The sequence below is a fragment of the Euprymna scolopes genome, chromosome 35 (genome assembly GCF_053919585.1).
Source record: "Euprymna scolopes isolate OS-2025 chromosome 35, ASM5391958v1, whole genome shotgun sequence".
Classification (NCBI taxonomy): domain Eukaryota; kingdom Metazoa; phylum Mollusca; class Cephalopoda; order Sepiida; family Sepiolidae; genus Euprymna; species Euprymna scolopes.
In genome coordinates this window covers 71,812,775-71,827,789 of record NC_136516.1, presented here as the reverse complement: position 1 = coordinate 71,827,789, position 15,015 = coordinate 71,812,775, and the positions used below count along the sequence as shown (strand labels likewise).

General features: G+C 35.0%; 1 long non-coding RNA gene across 1 annotated transcript; it reads left to right on the top strand.

The window, feature by feature from the left end:
• The first annotated feature begins 255 nt into the window (after positions 1-255).
• LOC145259921 (uncharacterized) lies at positions 256-9,443 on the top strand. Its single transcript, XR_013864231.1, has 3 exons — positions 256-293; positions 8,391-8,496; positions 8,601-9,443. It is a non-coding gene; the product is annotated as an uncharacterized LOC145259921 (long non-coding RNA).
• Positions 9,444-15,015: the final 5,572 nt, after the last annotated feature.

The window sequence follows — 15,015 nt, the reverse complement described above, 5'->3', positions numbered from 1 at the left end:
AATTCAAATCAATTGATTAGTTATAATAACTGACCGTAATGATCAATCGTTTTTATTGTTTGTTTGGTTTTTTTTTTTAGCTTAGTTTAGTTTCGTATATACAAACATGTATAATAATTTATATTTTGTTGTTATTATTTTCATAAGTATGTATACATAACTTAGAATTAATAAATTTACTAATTATTAAATAGAACATTTTGGTAGAAGATTCATAAATTAATTAAAATTGTTAGTACGAATAGTTGGGTTTAATGAATTTAATGAATATGGCGTAATAGAAAAATAAAAAGGTATTTGCAGCTTTTCTTCCAATTTTCGGATTTTAATCATGTCAAATCACGCTTCAATTCCTTTTGACGGATTGATTGTTGTTATTTCTTCTGATGAGTTAAGGTTAAGATTCACTAATTGATATAATAATTAAGTGATTGATTTTGCACTACGAAACAGATACTGTCAAGAATTGTATAACTCAATTGAATTACAGGAATAAATTATAAGATGGCCAACATCATGAATTTTGGAATATAACTTTTTGTCATTTTTCTCTATATTACTTTGTAATTACATTGAGCTTCTTAAATAAGGATTAATATATATTATAAGAAAATATATTTCTACAGAAATATATATATATATATATATATATATATATATATATATATATATATATATATATATATATATATATATATATATATATATATATATTAATCAAGCAAGTAATTGACCGACAAAGAAAATACATTTAATAACTGTCCGGTCAAACTATTACTACTAATATTTATTTCTAACAGCGTCAGACTAACTGCTTGCTAGAATTGAAGAGAGAGAGAGAGGGGGGAGAGAGAGAGAGAGGGGTGAGCGAGGAAACTGCTAACTTGTGTGTAAAGAAGTTGAATCTGCCTTAGATTTTTAGGCGGAGGGAGAGGGTCGCTATTTGTATTGATATTTATTTATTTATTTATTTATTATTTTTTTCATCGTAAATGTTTACTTTAACTACAAAAGACTACCGATCAATACAATTTGGTTATTTAAAGATTTTCAGGATCGCTGACAAACCCGTTGCAAAATTACTTATATTTTTTTCCTTGAACTTTTGGCTTGTTTTTTTTTTTTTTTTTCTCCTTTTTAAAAAAAGGAAGCTTCTTAACTTTGGGATTAGTTTTCGAAAGTTTTTTTTTTCCCTTAAAAAAGGTTTAATTAAATATCAAAAACGACTAGAAAAGTTTTAAAAAACTTTGGGGGTGGGGTATTCAGTGTTTAAAAAAAAATTTTGGTAAATATTTACTTTAAACCTTTAATTGTAAACATTTACTAAACTTTAACTACAACAGAACACCAATCAATAAAATTTGTTTTTTTAAAGGTTTTCAGGGTCACTAACAACGAATCTGATATGCAAATCCGTCGCAAATTTACCGTTTGCATGATATTAACCCCTGGCCCCTCGCACTATTTTGCACCATATCACCGTATTCGTTAACGCTACGCGTGAGCAGTTCTTATTGAAATGTATGTGTCCCCCCTGCTCCTGCCCCTGCCCCCCCCCCAATGTAAACAATTCTTGTGAAAAATTAAACAGTTCTTCTGCATGGTGTTTGTTGGCGCGTTACTTACGGAAAAACGGTAAATTGGGGGGGGAGTGTTACTTACGGAAAAATGTTAAATTAAACTGCAGAAGCACCTGTTAAATGTTGTACAAGTTCTATAATTGAATACCCCCCCTCCAAAAAAAAAACCGAAAAATAAAAATGCTTTTGTAGACCGCTCATGAAAACTTATTTTTTTAGATCAATTAAAAAGCATCAAAAATTACGTAACACAGAAAAATGAACCACAATTTTTGTTTTTAAAGACTTTCTTGTAATTTCAAATGTCGACTAAAAAATTCTTCCGCCATATGACAAGTCACTTTACTACGCACGTTATCAGTGACCCCGAAACCATATAAAAAACAAATTTTATTGGTCGATGTTCTGTGGTAGCTAAAGTAAACATTTACCAATTTTTTTTTAAAGAACTTTGCAATATATACTAAAACTAACCGAAAGAAAAATTTAGAGGGGGTACAGAGGCAGGGTCTTTCTAAATGATCTCTAGAACTTTGAAGAATATTCTTGGCTGGCGCCATTCACCATAATACCGCATTCACACTATGGAATTAAACTTACTTACAATTAAACCATACATTAACTCCTCTCTCTCTCTCTCTCTCTCTCTCTCTCTCTCTCTCTCTCTCATCCTGTTGCATATTTAGTTGCTTCCACTGCATGAATTCCTACCTATCCTCTCTTCCATTAATGATAAAAGCATAGCAATGTCCTTTTTAATCACTTCGAGGAGTGTAACTTTTCAGTAGAAAAATAAATAACCAATTAGCATTAACTACCCATGCGGTTTAGGACCAACGCGCGGGGCAAACCCTCTCGATGCTGATGGACACGTAGATCTTCCCAGGTCTTCCGTCTAGGAGAAGGAAAACTCTAAAGCTAAACCTAGGGAAGGGAGGCCTCTTCAGTCCTGGACGACAACCTTACTAGAGCTGGTGACTCAAACAAATTACTGGTTGGCAAACCTAAACTGCTTAAGAAGGAGATACGCTCTGTCTATCGCCCGGCTTTCATACTCCTTCTTTGCCTATTAGCCAGGCGTAGAGGTGCTATCACAGGGACTTGACAGAATCACCCTGTTGTCGACCTTGTTTCCTGACTAGGGCAACGAACGCCATTTTCCCCAATACCCGCCACATCCCATCCCCCTAAACTGGACACTGGGGGTGCTTTAGTACAATATATGCTGGTACAGTTAGACTGGGCTAACTTTTGTCTGATGGGTTGTGGGTACCGGATTGACAGTTCCTGACTGATGTTTCCGACTGATAGTACAGGTGCCCTAACTCTTTGGTAGCACTTAGAACGGCTGCTCCATCAACAGTTGTACAATATCGGGATGTTTGTAATGCCATGTCGTGCATGGAAAGGGACTTTGCACTCATCCCCAGTGGGCTTTCCTGAGGCCACAATCCTATAGGCAAAGACAGTTGATGGTCTACTTGTATTGCATGTCTGATATTCTGCACAACCACTTGTCCAGCACCCCTCACTCACCCTAATTAAAACTTTTAAATTAAATAAAATGAAATGACAGTTCAATCAAAAGTTATGTTTAAACCAGGACCAAACAAAAAAAAAAAAACAACCAGCCTCCTCCCTTGAGGCTTGCATTTACGAATATCCATGGACTTAGAACTAACTTAGATGGCATTAAGTCATTTCTCCTAGTAAACACCCCAGATATCTTAGCATTAAGTGAAACTAACCTATGCTCCTCCATTCCCTCTAACCATTTTAACATGTCTGGTTATCTGCCGCAAGGACTCAGACAGACATATGCACAGACTTGGAATCTATATTCGTAACACCCTCCCCTTAACTAGAGAAAGTAAACTAGAATCGGACGACCAGGCCTTTATGTGATTCAGACTAAATATGCAACATAATATTAGCTACTTGTATTTTCTCTACTGCTCTCCCTCAACCCAGGACTGTACCCTAATAAACAAAGTCTCAGACAGCATAGATATAGCACTCTTCCTCAATACTAGCACACAAGTACATGTATTTGGTGACTTCAATGTCCACCACAGCAACTGGCTTAGGTTCTCTACCTACACAGATGCAGTTGGTAGCACAACACATAGCTTCTCTATATCTCATTCCCTATCACAGTCGGTTACATTTCCAACACGTTTCCAGGCCAGCAAGATCACTATGCCTCACTTCTAGGTCTATTTCTGACCACAGTTCCCGATGATTGTACAGCAAATGCCCACAACCCACTCGGGAATGCTGATCACGCTGTGATAATGGTAGAAATCAGCCTAAATTCTCAACCCAAAACTAAAGACCCACTACTCAAAACAACGAGGTATTACAAAAAGGCTGACTAGGATGCCATCAGGGATCTCATCAGAGATGCCCCATGGGGAAATATCTTTTCTCTTCCAGCTGAACAGTGCGCAAATGAGACCACTAAATGGTTCAAAACAGCAATTGAAGCACATGTTCCCACAGGGAAATTTTATAGCAAGCCCCACTCTCCCCAATGGTTTACTTCTACTTGTGCAGCTGCCATTGCTCAACGGCAGCATGCATACTGCAGATTTAATTGACATAAGTCCAGTTCAAACAGACAGAAGTACATAGAAGCTAGAAGTAATTGTAAGAGAGAAATAGCAACAGCTAAGAGAGAATACTCTGAAACCACCAGAAAACACATTTTATTTCTTCTGTCCAAAAATTATAATCAATATAATAATCGTTTTTTATAATGAGAAAATTTATAAATATTTAAAATCTTAAAAAGTGCAACAAAATGCCAATTACATTTTTATTAGTGCATAAGGCACATCTGATTGAATTGAAATAAAATATATATTTTTTTTAAATTCTAGTATCTTCCTTTTTATAGTTTAATATTAATAGTTTTCCGTAAAATAATTTTCCAGTTAAACATTTTGTTGAACATTTTTCTGTTGAGGCAGAAATCTTTTTCAAGAAAATACCAACTGTCACTAGCTTTTAAGGCATTGCTCATTGGTAAAAACAATTTGAGCTTTCAGGCAACTGACAATGTTTACATTGAATTTCCAATAAGATTTCACTTACATTCTGTAGGTGTCAGATGATAGTGTAAAAATTAGAAGTGCTGACTCTCGGCTCTACAGTCGAATTTCAGTCATTTCTTGAGACATTTACTTGTCTAGCCAGACTGAAGAGCAAAACAGTCTGTCTGTGGATCACACACACACACACACACACACACACACACACACACACACACACACATATATATACATATATATATATATATATATATATATATATATATATATATATATATATATATATATATATATTAGTGTTGTGACGATTAATCAGAATTTGAGTCAGCAATCGTAAAAATCAGAACATTTGGGGGTATCGGTATCGAAATTGGAAATACTGGTGCCTATTTTCCGATGCCAAATCGATTCTTTTAATTATCTTTTATTATTTGATTTTGTTTAAAACAAAATCTTCCATTGCTGGTAATATTGATAAATTAGTAAATATTCATTGCTTTTAAGCTACCAGTAAAGCTAAAATGGATAGATCATCTTCCACAAGTGCATTTTGACCTTTAGGAAAATATCTGCATATTTAAGTGTTTTTATGAAAATCGGGGAAAATAACAATTTTATAGTAATTAGAGATTTATAAAGAGTCGGAATCGGTAATTTTATCGGAATCAGGAATTTAGCACAGAATCGGTAACTGTATCGGAATCGGAAAAAATATTGAAATCGTCCCATCACTAATATATATATATATATATATATATATATATATATATATATGTGTGTGTGTGTGTGTGTGTGTGTGTGTGTGTGTGTGTGTGTGTGTGTGTTATTTATTTGTTTTTACTTTGCAATGCTTTTTGAATGGATTCAATTATTTATAAGAAAGTGCCTTTTTAGCTAAATGCTAGTTGGGAATAATTTCCTTTCACCAGTTGGGTACCTCCAAATGGGGAGCGTCATATATATTGTTTAAAATATAATTATCCACTGTTTCGTCGTCTACGACTCATCAGGGAGGCTGAATTTAGATGAGTCATAGACGACGAAACACATGTCAGTGGATAATTATGTTTTAAACAATATATATATATATATATATATATATATATATATATATATATATATATATATATATATATATATGTATGTATATATATCAGTGGTGGGCTTCAAATTTGTTAAGAACAGGTTCTAAGAAAACACATCGTGTATACATATATATTAATATTATATAAACTGTTATGCTAATAAGAATAAAGAATCTACTATAATGTAGTTATAGAATTTATAAAATATCCAACTATTTCTATTTATAAATTTATTAATAATTATTTTGCTAATATTCTAATTACTATAGGTCTGAATAGGGGTTTACCTAATTTTAACAACCGGTTCGCCGAACTCATAATATTTTAAGCACCCGTTCGCACGAACCGGTGCGAACCGGCTGAATCCCATTACTGATATATATATATATATATATATATATATATATATATATATATATATGTATGTATGTATGTATGTATGTGTGTGTGTGTGTGTGTGTGTGTGTATATATATATATATATATATATATATATATATACATACTATATGAGATGTTAGACTTTAGTGTGTGTGTGTGTGTGTGTGTGTGTGTGTGTGTGTGTGTGTGTGTGTGTGTGCGCGCGCGCTATTGCTATCTTTAACTGTCTCATCTCACCGGATATGGACATGGAAAACACAAGGACCAAGAAGAAAAAGAAAGAAAGAAAGCATGAATCATGCATCTGTTCGAGTCTGCAAGTAAACAGTTAAAGATAATTGGATTAAAGAACCAATGATCTGGAAAAAGGGATCGGCATAAAAATTGCCAAGATGATCCGAAAAATCAATTTCCCTCCAACTTCTACAAGAACACAACTGTTGACATAAAAAGTCACTGACAACGCCTACTCACCTATCTACTCCTTTCAACTAACAAGCAACCGATCCCTCTCCAGTGTTTTTCCTTTTATAAGCAGATTACTTCATCCTAACCAGACAGACCGGCATCTAATACAAAGGTCACACTGTACATTGTTGCAGATATTTTTAATATATTCAACCTTTTTAACCCCAAATCACTTTTCTTCTTTGCTTTGTCCTTGTTCTGTTATCATAATTCTTCAACAGACGATGCCTCGGTTCAGTCTCAAGAGACAATGGTTACTTCCTGTAAGGGCAGCTGCACGTGTAATTGTGAGGCAAGAGTTGTGCAGTCCCCAACCACACCTCTCCTACATCGGCACTGTTTGAGCCCAGTGGCAAGGAGAAGTGCTAGACAACTGAAACAATGCCGAGATAAGCAGAGAACATATACAGAACCTGGAATTTCCAGATGGTCACCCATTTTAGTACTGACCAGGCTCAACGTTGCTTAACTTCAATAATCTAACAGTATATAACAGACCCAACACCCGGATTTTATATTTTCTATCTAAAGCCATTGTAGACGGATAAAACTACAAAAAATACTATAGTACAAATTGCCCAGCTCTCGTTCACTATGGCAATACAGAGATATTCATAATGAACCCAGAGAAAGGTCCTGTTGAAAACAGTTATCTCCTTTGGAGATAATTGATTCTCGTATTAAAAGACGCTACAGTCACTAAACTTGGTACTCTTGTGCTTCTGATGTTATTGTAAATTCGAAGCGGTACTATCTCAACATGTTCTGATTCTTTTATCTCTTTAAATGCCTTTAAAACTCTAATGGCCTTACCTGTTAAAGCTATTTTTCTGACTGAGTCAACCGACAATGGTCAAAAAAGAAAATTAAATTTGCTTGAATTTTTCTTTTAAGTGGTGTTTAATCACATTAAGTAACTTTACATTTTGTTCATTCACACACTTTTTCTCTTGTTCATTTCTATATTTTCATGCAACATCGTATTTCTTGTTCAGGATTCAGTTTTTTTGTTTTTTTTTCTAATTACTTGCATGTCGTTAACCTGCCTTTAAGGTCTATTCACCAACGCATGTGTAAACTCACAGCTGTAAAACACTGTAGATATTAACTTGCTGCCCACCAAAGCAAGATGTAGCACAAGGTCAGAAAGTGGGGATGTACAGCCAGCGCCCCTACAAGAGGAGTACTCTGGCCTAACAAAAAGTTCCTGCACATCTCTATCAGCATTCCCTGTTGGGGGCGCCCCAGGCAACAAGCGATAAACTTGCACCACCTGAAAGCTGGGAAGGTGAACCTCCTAGATAATATCCAGGCGGCATACTTTTGTATCACTTGCTTAGTAACCAGCATTTGCCGCAACAAACTCATTTTTATTATTTACAAGCTGTTCCGATGTGACTTTGCCTGAGATTATTCAGACCAATATGGATTTGATTTTATAATAAGGTCACTGAGGACTGATAAAGTTAATTCTCGAAATAAAACAGTTTTTTACTTTCTTTTTTTTTTTTTTTTAATTTTCTTCCTTTGAAGATTGTAATGCTGGGTATGGGGCAGCCAAACCAGCTGCCAACATTGCCCTGTTTTTATTGAAACCAACCGAGAGCTCTTTTTATTATCCTCATTGTTCCCTTAAGTGCAAGTGTCTAGATCTCTTTTGCACTTGGTTCACCAGGAATATTACTTAAGTAGGACTTTAGGTTCTTCTTCGTAAGCCCTATGGCACCTATAATAACTGGTATGATTGATATCTCTCAAAAAGATTCCAGTTTCTTTACATATCATACATGAGACCTTGATATTTGGTCTGTTTCTCCCTTTCAGCTCTGTTCAGACCTCCATCATTAAGAACACTCACTTCAACCAAGGTTGCCACTCTCTCTGACTTATTCCATATAACTATGTCAGGTTTCACAGCAGCATTTTCAAGGTAGGTGGCTGTAGGAATTACATGGTCATAATGTATGGTATATAAGTCATTTCCAACTGTTCTTTCAGGATTTGCTGCTACATTGGATGTTTATTTTTTTACAGATGGTCCGGTGGAGGTACTTACATACTACATCATGTCTCGCTGTGTAATAGCCATCCCCCAAAAGAACCTTGCAACTTGATACAAGATGGCTCACACTTTCCAATTCCGTGTGGCAGAATCTGCATTTGTTATTATTACTGAGACCACTGTTATGTTTTCTTGTGAAGATTAAAATCAATATACAATGATGTTGAACCTTAAAATGCTTGAACTGCTTATACAATATAAAGACTTAGATTTAAGAGTTCTAAAGAAGAAATTAAAATTCATGGAACTTGCTTAATTCGTGTCTAATGACTTGACCTTTTGTCTACGTAGAATCCTTAGTTCAATTTTGATTTAAAAAAATTCACTAAATGAAAGGTTGCCTTTTCTCTTTATGGTCTTCGGGCCATGGTTAATGGAGGAGAAATCCTTCATGACAGATACATTTTTTATTTTTGTTACTGACTAGAGTGCCCCTTTTTGGGGAGCTGGTTTCCTCCCACATTAAAAACCGACCTTACGTCTAACTCTGCCTTCGTAAGGAGGCAAGTGAACAAAAAAAAAACTCTATTAAATCATTTTAATACTATTTTCTTTTCCAATTTGAGTCTCAATCTTAATAAATCTTAAGAAAAAATTGAAATTCAATGAATCTTGTTAATTAGTGTCTAATGACTATCGATCAAATTTAATGCAAATCTGAAATATTTTAATTTTTGAATAATGGATGTGAGGTTCTTTTCTTTCTTTTTTTTTCTTTTTTCTTTTTCGTCTTTCCTTTTATCTTTCTTTTCCAACACGTGTGTGTCAGATTTCAATAGAATCAAATTCAATTTAGCAAAAAAAAAGAAAACAAATAGAAAGCACAAGTCATGTAAAAAAAGACACAAAGTATCTTTATATAGTTTGAATGATGGTCCAAGATGACTTTGAAACTAAATATTATATATATAGTGTTGGTACAATTAATTGGAATCGGGAATCGGAAAAATTGGAGCTTTTTGGGGTATTGGAATTGGAATCGGGAAAATTTGAACCAATTTTCCGATTCATGACCATTTGCATATGCATAAGGTGTCTGCCAGATGGATTCCCAGGTTGCTCACACCATTCCAGAAGCAAGAACGCGTCGAGTGCTCGAGGATGAATTTGGAGATGTGCCAGGAAGATGAGTCAAAGTTTTTTAAAAGACTGATTACACAGGATGAAACTTGGGTCCATCACTATGATCCAGAGACCAAAGCCCAGTCAATGCAGTGGAAGCACTTGGACTCACCACCTCCAAAGAAGCCAAGGGTGCAGTCCTCTGCTGGCAAGGCCATGCTCACAGTCTTCTGGGACCAGGACGGAGTAGTGATGATAGATTTCCTGGCAAAGAGTACCACAATTACAAGAGCGTATTATGCTTCACTTTTGAGGAAATTAAGGGAAGCTATCAAAATCAAGAGGCGGAGCAAGATCAGCAAAGGTACCCTCCTCCTGCAGGACAATGCTCCGGTCCACAACTTGCATGTCGTCAGATCAGAAGTACGAGCGTATGGTTATGAAATTCTTCCGCATCATCCCTACTCTCTTGACCTTGCACCCTCTGACTTTCACCTCTTCCCAGCCATGAAGTTGTTTTTGAAAGGAAAGCGTTTCCTAGATGATGCAGCCTTAATTTCTGAAGTCACGTTGTGGTTGGAGGACCAACCTGGATTGTTCTACAAAAACGGTCTCCAGAGTTGCATCAAACGATGGGAGAAATGCATAACTCTGGTTGGTTCCTATGTAGAGAAAGACTAATAACTGTGCCAAGTTTCGTTGCTCTACTCCTATGGGAAGTGGGTCAGGGCATTACTTATTGCACGCACCTCGTAATTTTGCCTTTTTCGCCTTTTTTCTGTTAAGACAAAAGTGAATATGGTATATTTTTTCTGGGTGGAATGCTCAAATAACTGTTACCAAAGGCAAGAAAAAGTACTTTTCTACCTCACTGGATGAGTTTATTGTATTTAAATTAATTTAAAGCATTTTTTTTTTTTTCAATCAAAGGGTATGGTAAAGAATGTTCAGTTAGAACGAAAAAGAGAAATGGTTGGCAAAAGCGTCCACCATGTTAAGCCTCGATAATCGCCCAAAAATCGAAATTAAGCAATAATATAAGTATAATATATAATAATATATAATAAATATTATACAGTTTGGTTGATATTATATTGCATAGAAAAGAATATTAAGACAGATAAAACGTAGCTGACTACTTTATTTAGTAGAACAAGACATATTTACAATATTAGGTTTAGCTACAAATCCATTTTAATGCAATATGCACTCTCTTGTGTGCTCCATGTACCTTATTTTATATCTTCAGGTAACTGGAAGTCTTATGGTATGATCCATGTCACAAGAATATGAAAAAAGGATTTTAATGTCATCCAACTTTATAAATACTTTTCTGGCAGCAGTTGCATAGACTCCTAGAACACCATAACCAATGTAAATGTAGTAAGCATCATGCAAAATTTCATCCTGATCAGATAAATAGTTTTTGAGTTATCAACGTTTTCATGTAATTTTGGAAAGTATTTCATACAAAATGGAGGATAAGGCCGTATAAGACTTTGGCGAGTTCTTATATTGTCAAGCAGAGGTGTCCAGTCACATGACTTTTGTTCTTGTTTTGTAGATGTGTTATATCACATAAAAAGAACAATAAACAGAAAAATGTAGATAACTACTTTATTAAGAAGTGGAAGAAGAAAAAGATGTATTTACAAATTGTAGGTGTTAGTAACAAGTCCAAATTAATGAAATACATACTCTCCTGCATGCTCCATACACCTTCTTTCATATCTTCGGGTGATCATAAGTCATATGGTATGAGCCATGTCACAATATCCCCCTTAAAGTTTTTATGTCCGTTGGACATCATATTTTTTCTTTTGGCGTCTATTTCTATAGTTCCCGTCATGGTACGCTTTTGTTTTTTGTTTGCTCATACTTTTTGTGTACTGTTGAGGGCACGGATATATCAAACATATCATAAACTAGCCTGGGTGCCGGCGTTGCCCGGGTGTTTGTAGGTGTGTATTGAGCAAAAAAAAAAAAAGAAAAGAAAAGTGGTAGTAGGCAGGCAGGCTCAAACCCATAACGTGAAGGAGGAAAAAATGATGCATATAGAAAAATGCCCAGTTAAGAGTGAAGAAATTAATGTTTTTAGTCAATTTTTCGATATTTGTCGTCCGAATGATCGAACTTCAAAACGATACTGATTTCGTGAAAATCCGTGGCCTCTGTCGAAAGTTTTAGGCAGACATACAAATCTACATACATACACATATACAAATAGGCAGATATACAAATCTACATACATACACATATATAAATAGGCAGATATACAAATCTACATACATACATACATATATTTAAACAGACAGATGAGATTTATATTATAGATTATAGATAACAGATATAGGTTATTCTCGTTATTCCTTTGTGTCTGATGTATATTTTTTTATTTGATTAATATGTTTTCGTAATTTCCATTTTTAATGTTTTATAACGTGCATAATATTCCCAATTCTTCTTTCAATTATGTCTTCTGTCCACATTGATTTTCCTAAATAATAATTAATTTTTTTTTTTTTTGCCTTTTTTTTAAAGTTTTATTTAAGGTATTATTTCTTTTCTTAGTTTCCATCTTTGAAAGGATGAATTTATCCAAAATTGAACGTACTTTCTTAGCAAATATTAAATCTTCAAGTGACATGTTCGCGTCCGTGTTAATATTCTATGTCATTCGATAAACATAAAAACATTATAGAAACATTGATTTAATTTGAATAAAATAAAATATGCATCAAGTGCGCTTGAAAGCCAAATCATAATGCAATATTAGGAAAATAAACAAATATTTTACTTGTTTGAAATTTATAATTTAAATATATTTTGGAACCAAACTCCATCCTCAGTATGCTGTTTCTTTCTTTTTTTTTCTCTTCTTCTTCAAGAAGAAAGAAAACAACATACTGAGAATGGAGTTTGACTCTGAAATATATTTAAATTATAAATTTTAGGCAAGTAAAATATTTGTTTATTTTCCTGTGATTTCGCTTTCAAGTGCGCTTGATGCGTATTTTATTTTATTCATAAGAATTTTTGTAATTCTTTTTTTTTCCAGTTTGACACAATTTTACATTTTGATCGCTCTTTTGAATTCATCGATAAATCTTACAACCAATTCGTTTGATCTTGGGTGATAAAGTGTGGCAGGTCTCCCGTGCTCAGGTCAAGAACTGACCTCTAACTTCTTCGGAAACTGTGGCTCGTGATGTCAAGTCTACCAGGAGATCTCCACACAAATTCTCAACATTTTGGTGATGAATACTGCTGAAAAGCAAAAAGCAAAACTTTGCATGCGCGCCAAAAAGACAAGACAGACAAAATCAGGGTTTCCTAACTACTAAAAGTTAATTTCACAAAAGTTACAGATCTTTTTTACATATGTACATCGTTTAGTCACCAAAACATTTTAAGGTTCACAAATGTCTTTCCTCGTCACTGGATTGCTGGTCAGGATGGTGGAGAGGGGATTGTCAGGCGTTTTAGGAGCTGTTTCTTCTCGAGATTCAGCACAAATCTGTCAATTCCAAGTGGTCATTGGCTTTTTATAGAGGGATCACAGGGTGGGCTGGTCGATCCATTCAATCAATCAGCAATATGTTTCCTGGAGAATTCCAGACCCGAATTGTATGTGTGCAATTCAGCACTATAAGCAGAATTTTGTAATCTGAGACCAAAATGAAATCATTTTCACACGACCTGAAGAGGTCAACCACTGTCAATTTCCCTGCTTAGAACCCAGAGCGTCTGGGCCGAGGTTCCCCAGGCGAACCAGTACAAATCTTGTTAAACAATAAAATATTAAGTACAAACATATCACTTTTGATACCCTCCGTTGTCCGGGATTCAATTTACATTCAGCGGACAATTTTAGCATATTTGCCCGGTCTTCCTCAGGTCCGGGGGGGAGGTCTCAACCTTCCCAATGGGGAGCAAATCGCTCCCTCAAGACGATCATGTTACAAAAGGTACAGATTTTAAGTGATTTATCAAGAATATTTTACAAAAATTTTGAATTCTTTTGATGAAAATTGAGTGCCATTGTCAGATACAATAATTTCCGGCACACCATATTTTGCAAACAGTTCTTGTAAGATGTTTATTGTGTTTACTTGTCAGCGTTTAGCATTTAAAAACTTCAGGACATTTAATAAACGACGAAAAAGTATGTTACTTTTTATCGGCCCAGTGTAGTCAATGCGTAAACGAGATCATGGTTTGTCTGTCTTCGGCCAACAACTGAATTTTATGGTGATTTTGATATAAATGTGTAGCTTTTGCACGTTTCATCATATTTTCAATATCCTTATCCATCCTTGGTCACTAAACGAAACTCTGCATAAATGCTTTCATCCTACTAAATCCAGGATGTCCAGTGTGAAAATCTTTAATAAAAATTTTTGTTAGCAGTGTGGGTATGATCACCTGTTCTCCGTGCATCAATATTGCATCACATAATGAAAATATACTGTTCTCTGTATTTTTTTCGATACCTTAACTACTTTTTTTTTGTGTTTTTTTTTCATCTATGAATTTATCAAATTTTGTTTTAAATTTTCCTCAAGAGTAACTGGCAGTTCTTTAATGTATTACTTTGAACATATTTTTATGTTCATCTCAAACCTTAAAGAAGTAATGGCCAGCTTCTCGAGTAATTCAATCATTTTTTTTATATCAATCTGGGTAATCCGTCTGCATGTGCGATCTGTATGAACGGTAAAAATTCCATTTTGAAAGAATAGTTTAGCAACATCATTGCCCATCTCTGTAAATAATTAACAGTGTGCGTTGGTACTCCCCTTTTTTAACTGAATATTGCTAACAATGGTCGATGGCTTGTTTATAATATTTCTTCTTTTTTTTTTTAATTGCCTTTTTACTCCAAACAAGACACAGTGCCACTCTGATGTAGGGGGGGGGCTACTATCTGGGACATAAATTGCAGGGATACTATGTAGGGAGTTGAGCAGCAAGATGTCTGCTTACATTACATCTGAACTTCTGCATGTCAGTACAGTTGGGGAAACAGGAACCTGGAAGGGAATTTCAAAGTCTAGCAGTTCTGGGGAAGAAACTATTACAGTAGAAGTCTTTCTGACATCTGGGGATCTCTACATTAGTGTGAGACTTTGCTGCTTGTCAGGTTTGTCGCGAATATTTATGTCGAGGGAGTACAAGGGCTTGTAATTCATCAGAGCATCTACCATTAAAATACTTGTAGAACAGGCAGAGGGATGCAACATTTCGTCGATGGAAGAGAGGTTGAAGCTTAGCTGACAGTTTGAGACCTATTAGGTTGACAACTCTTTTGGACCCTGTCCAGGG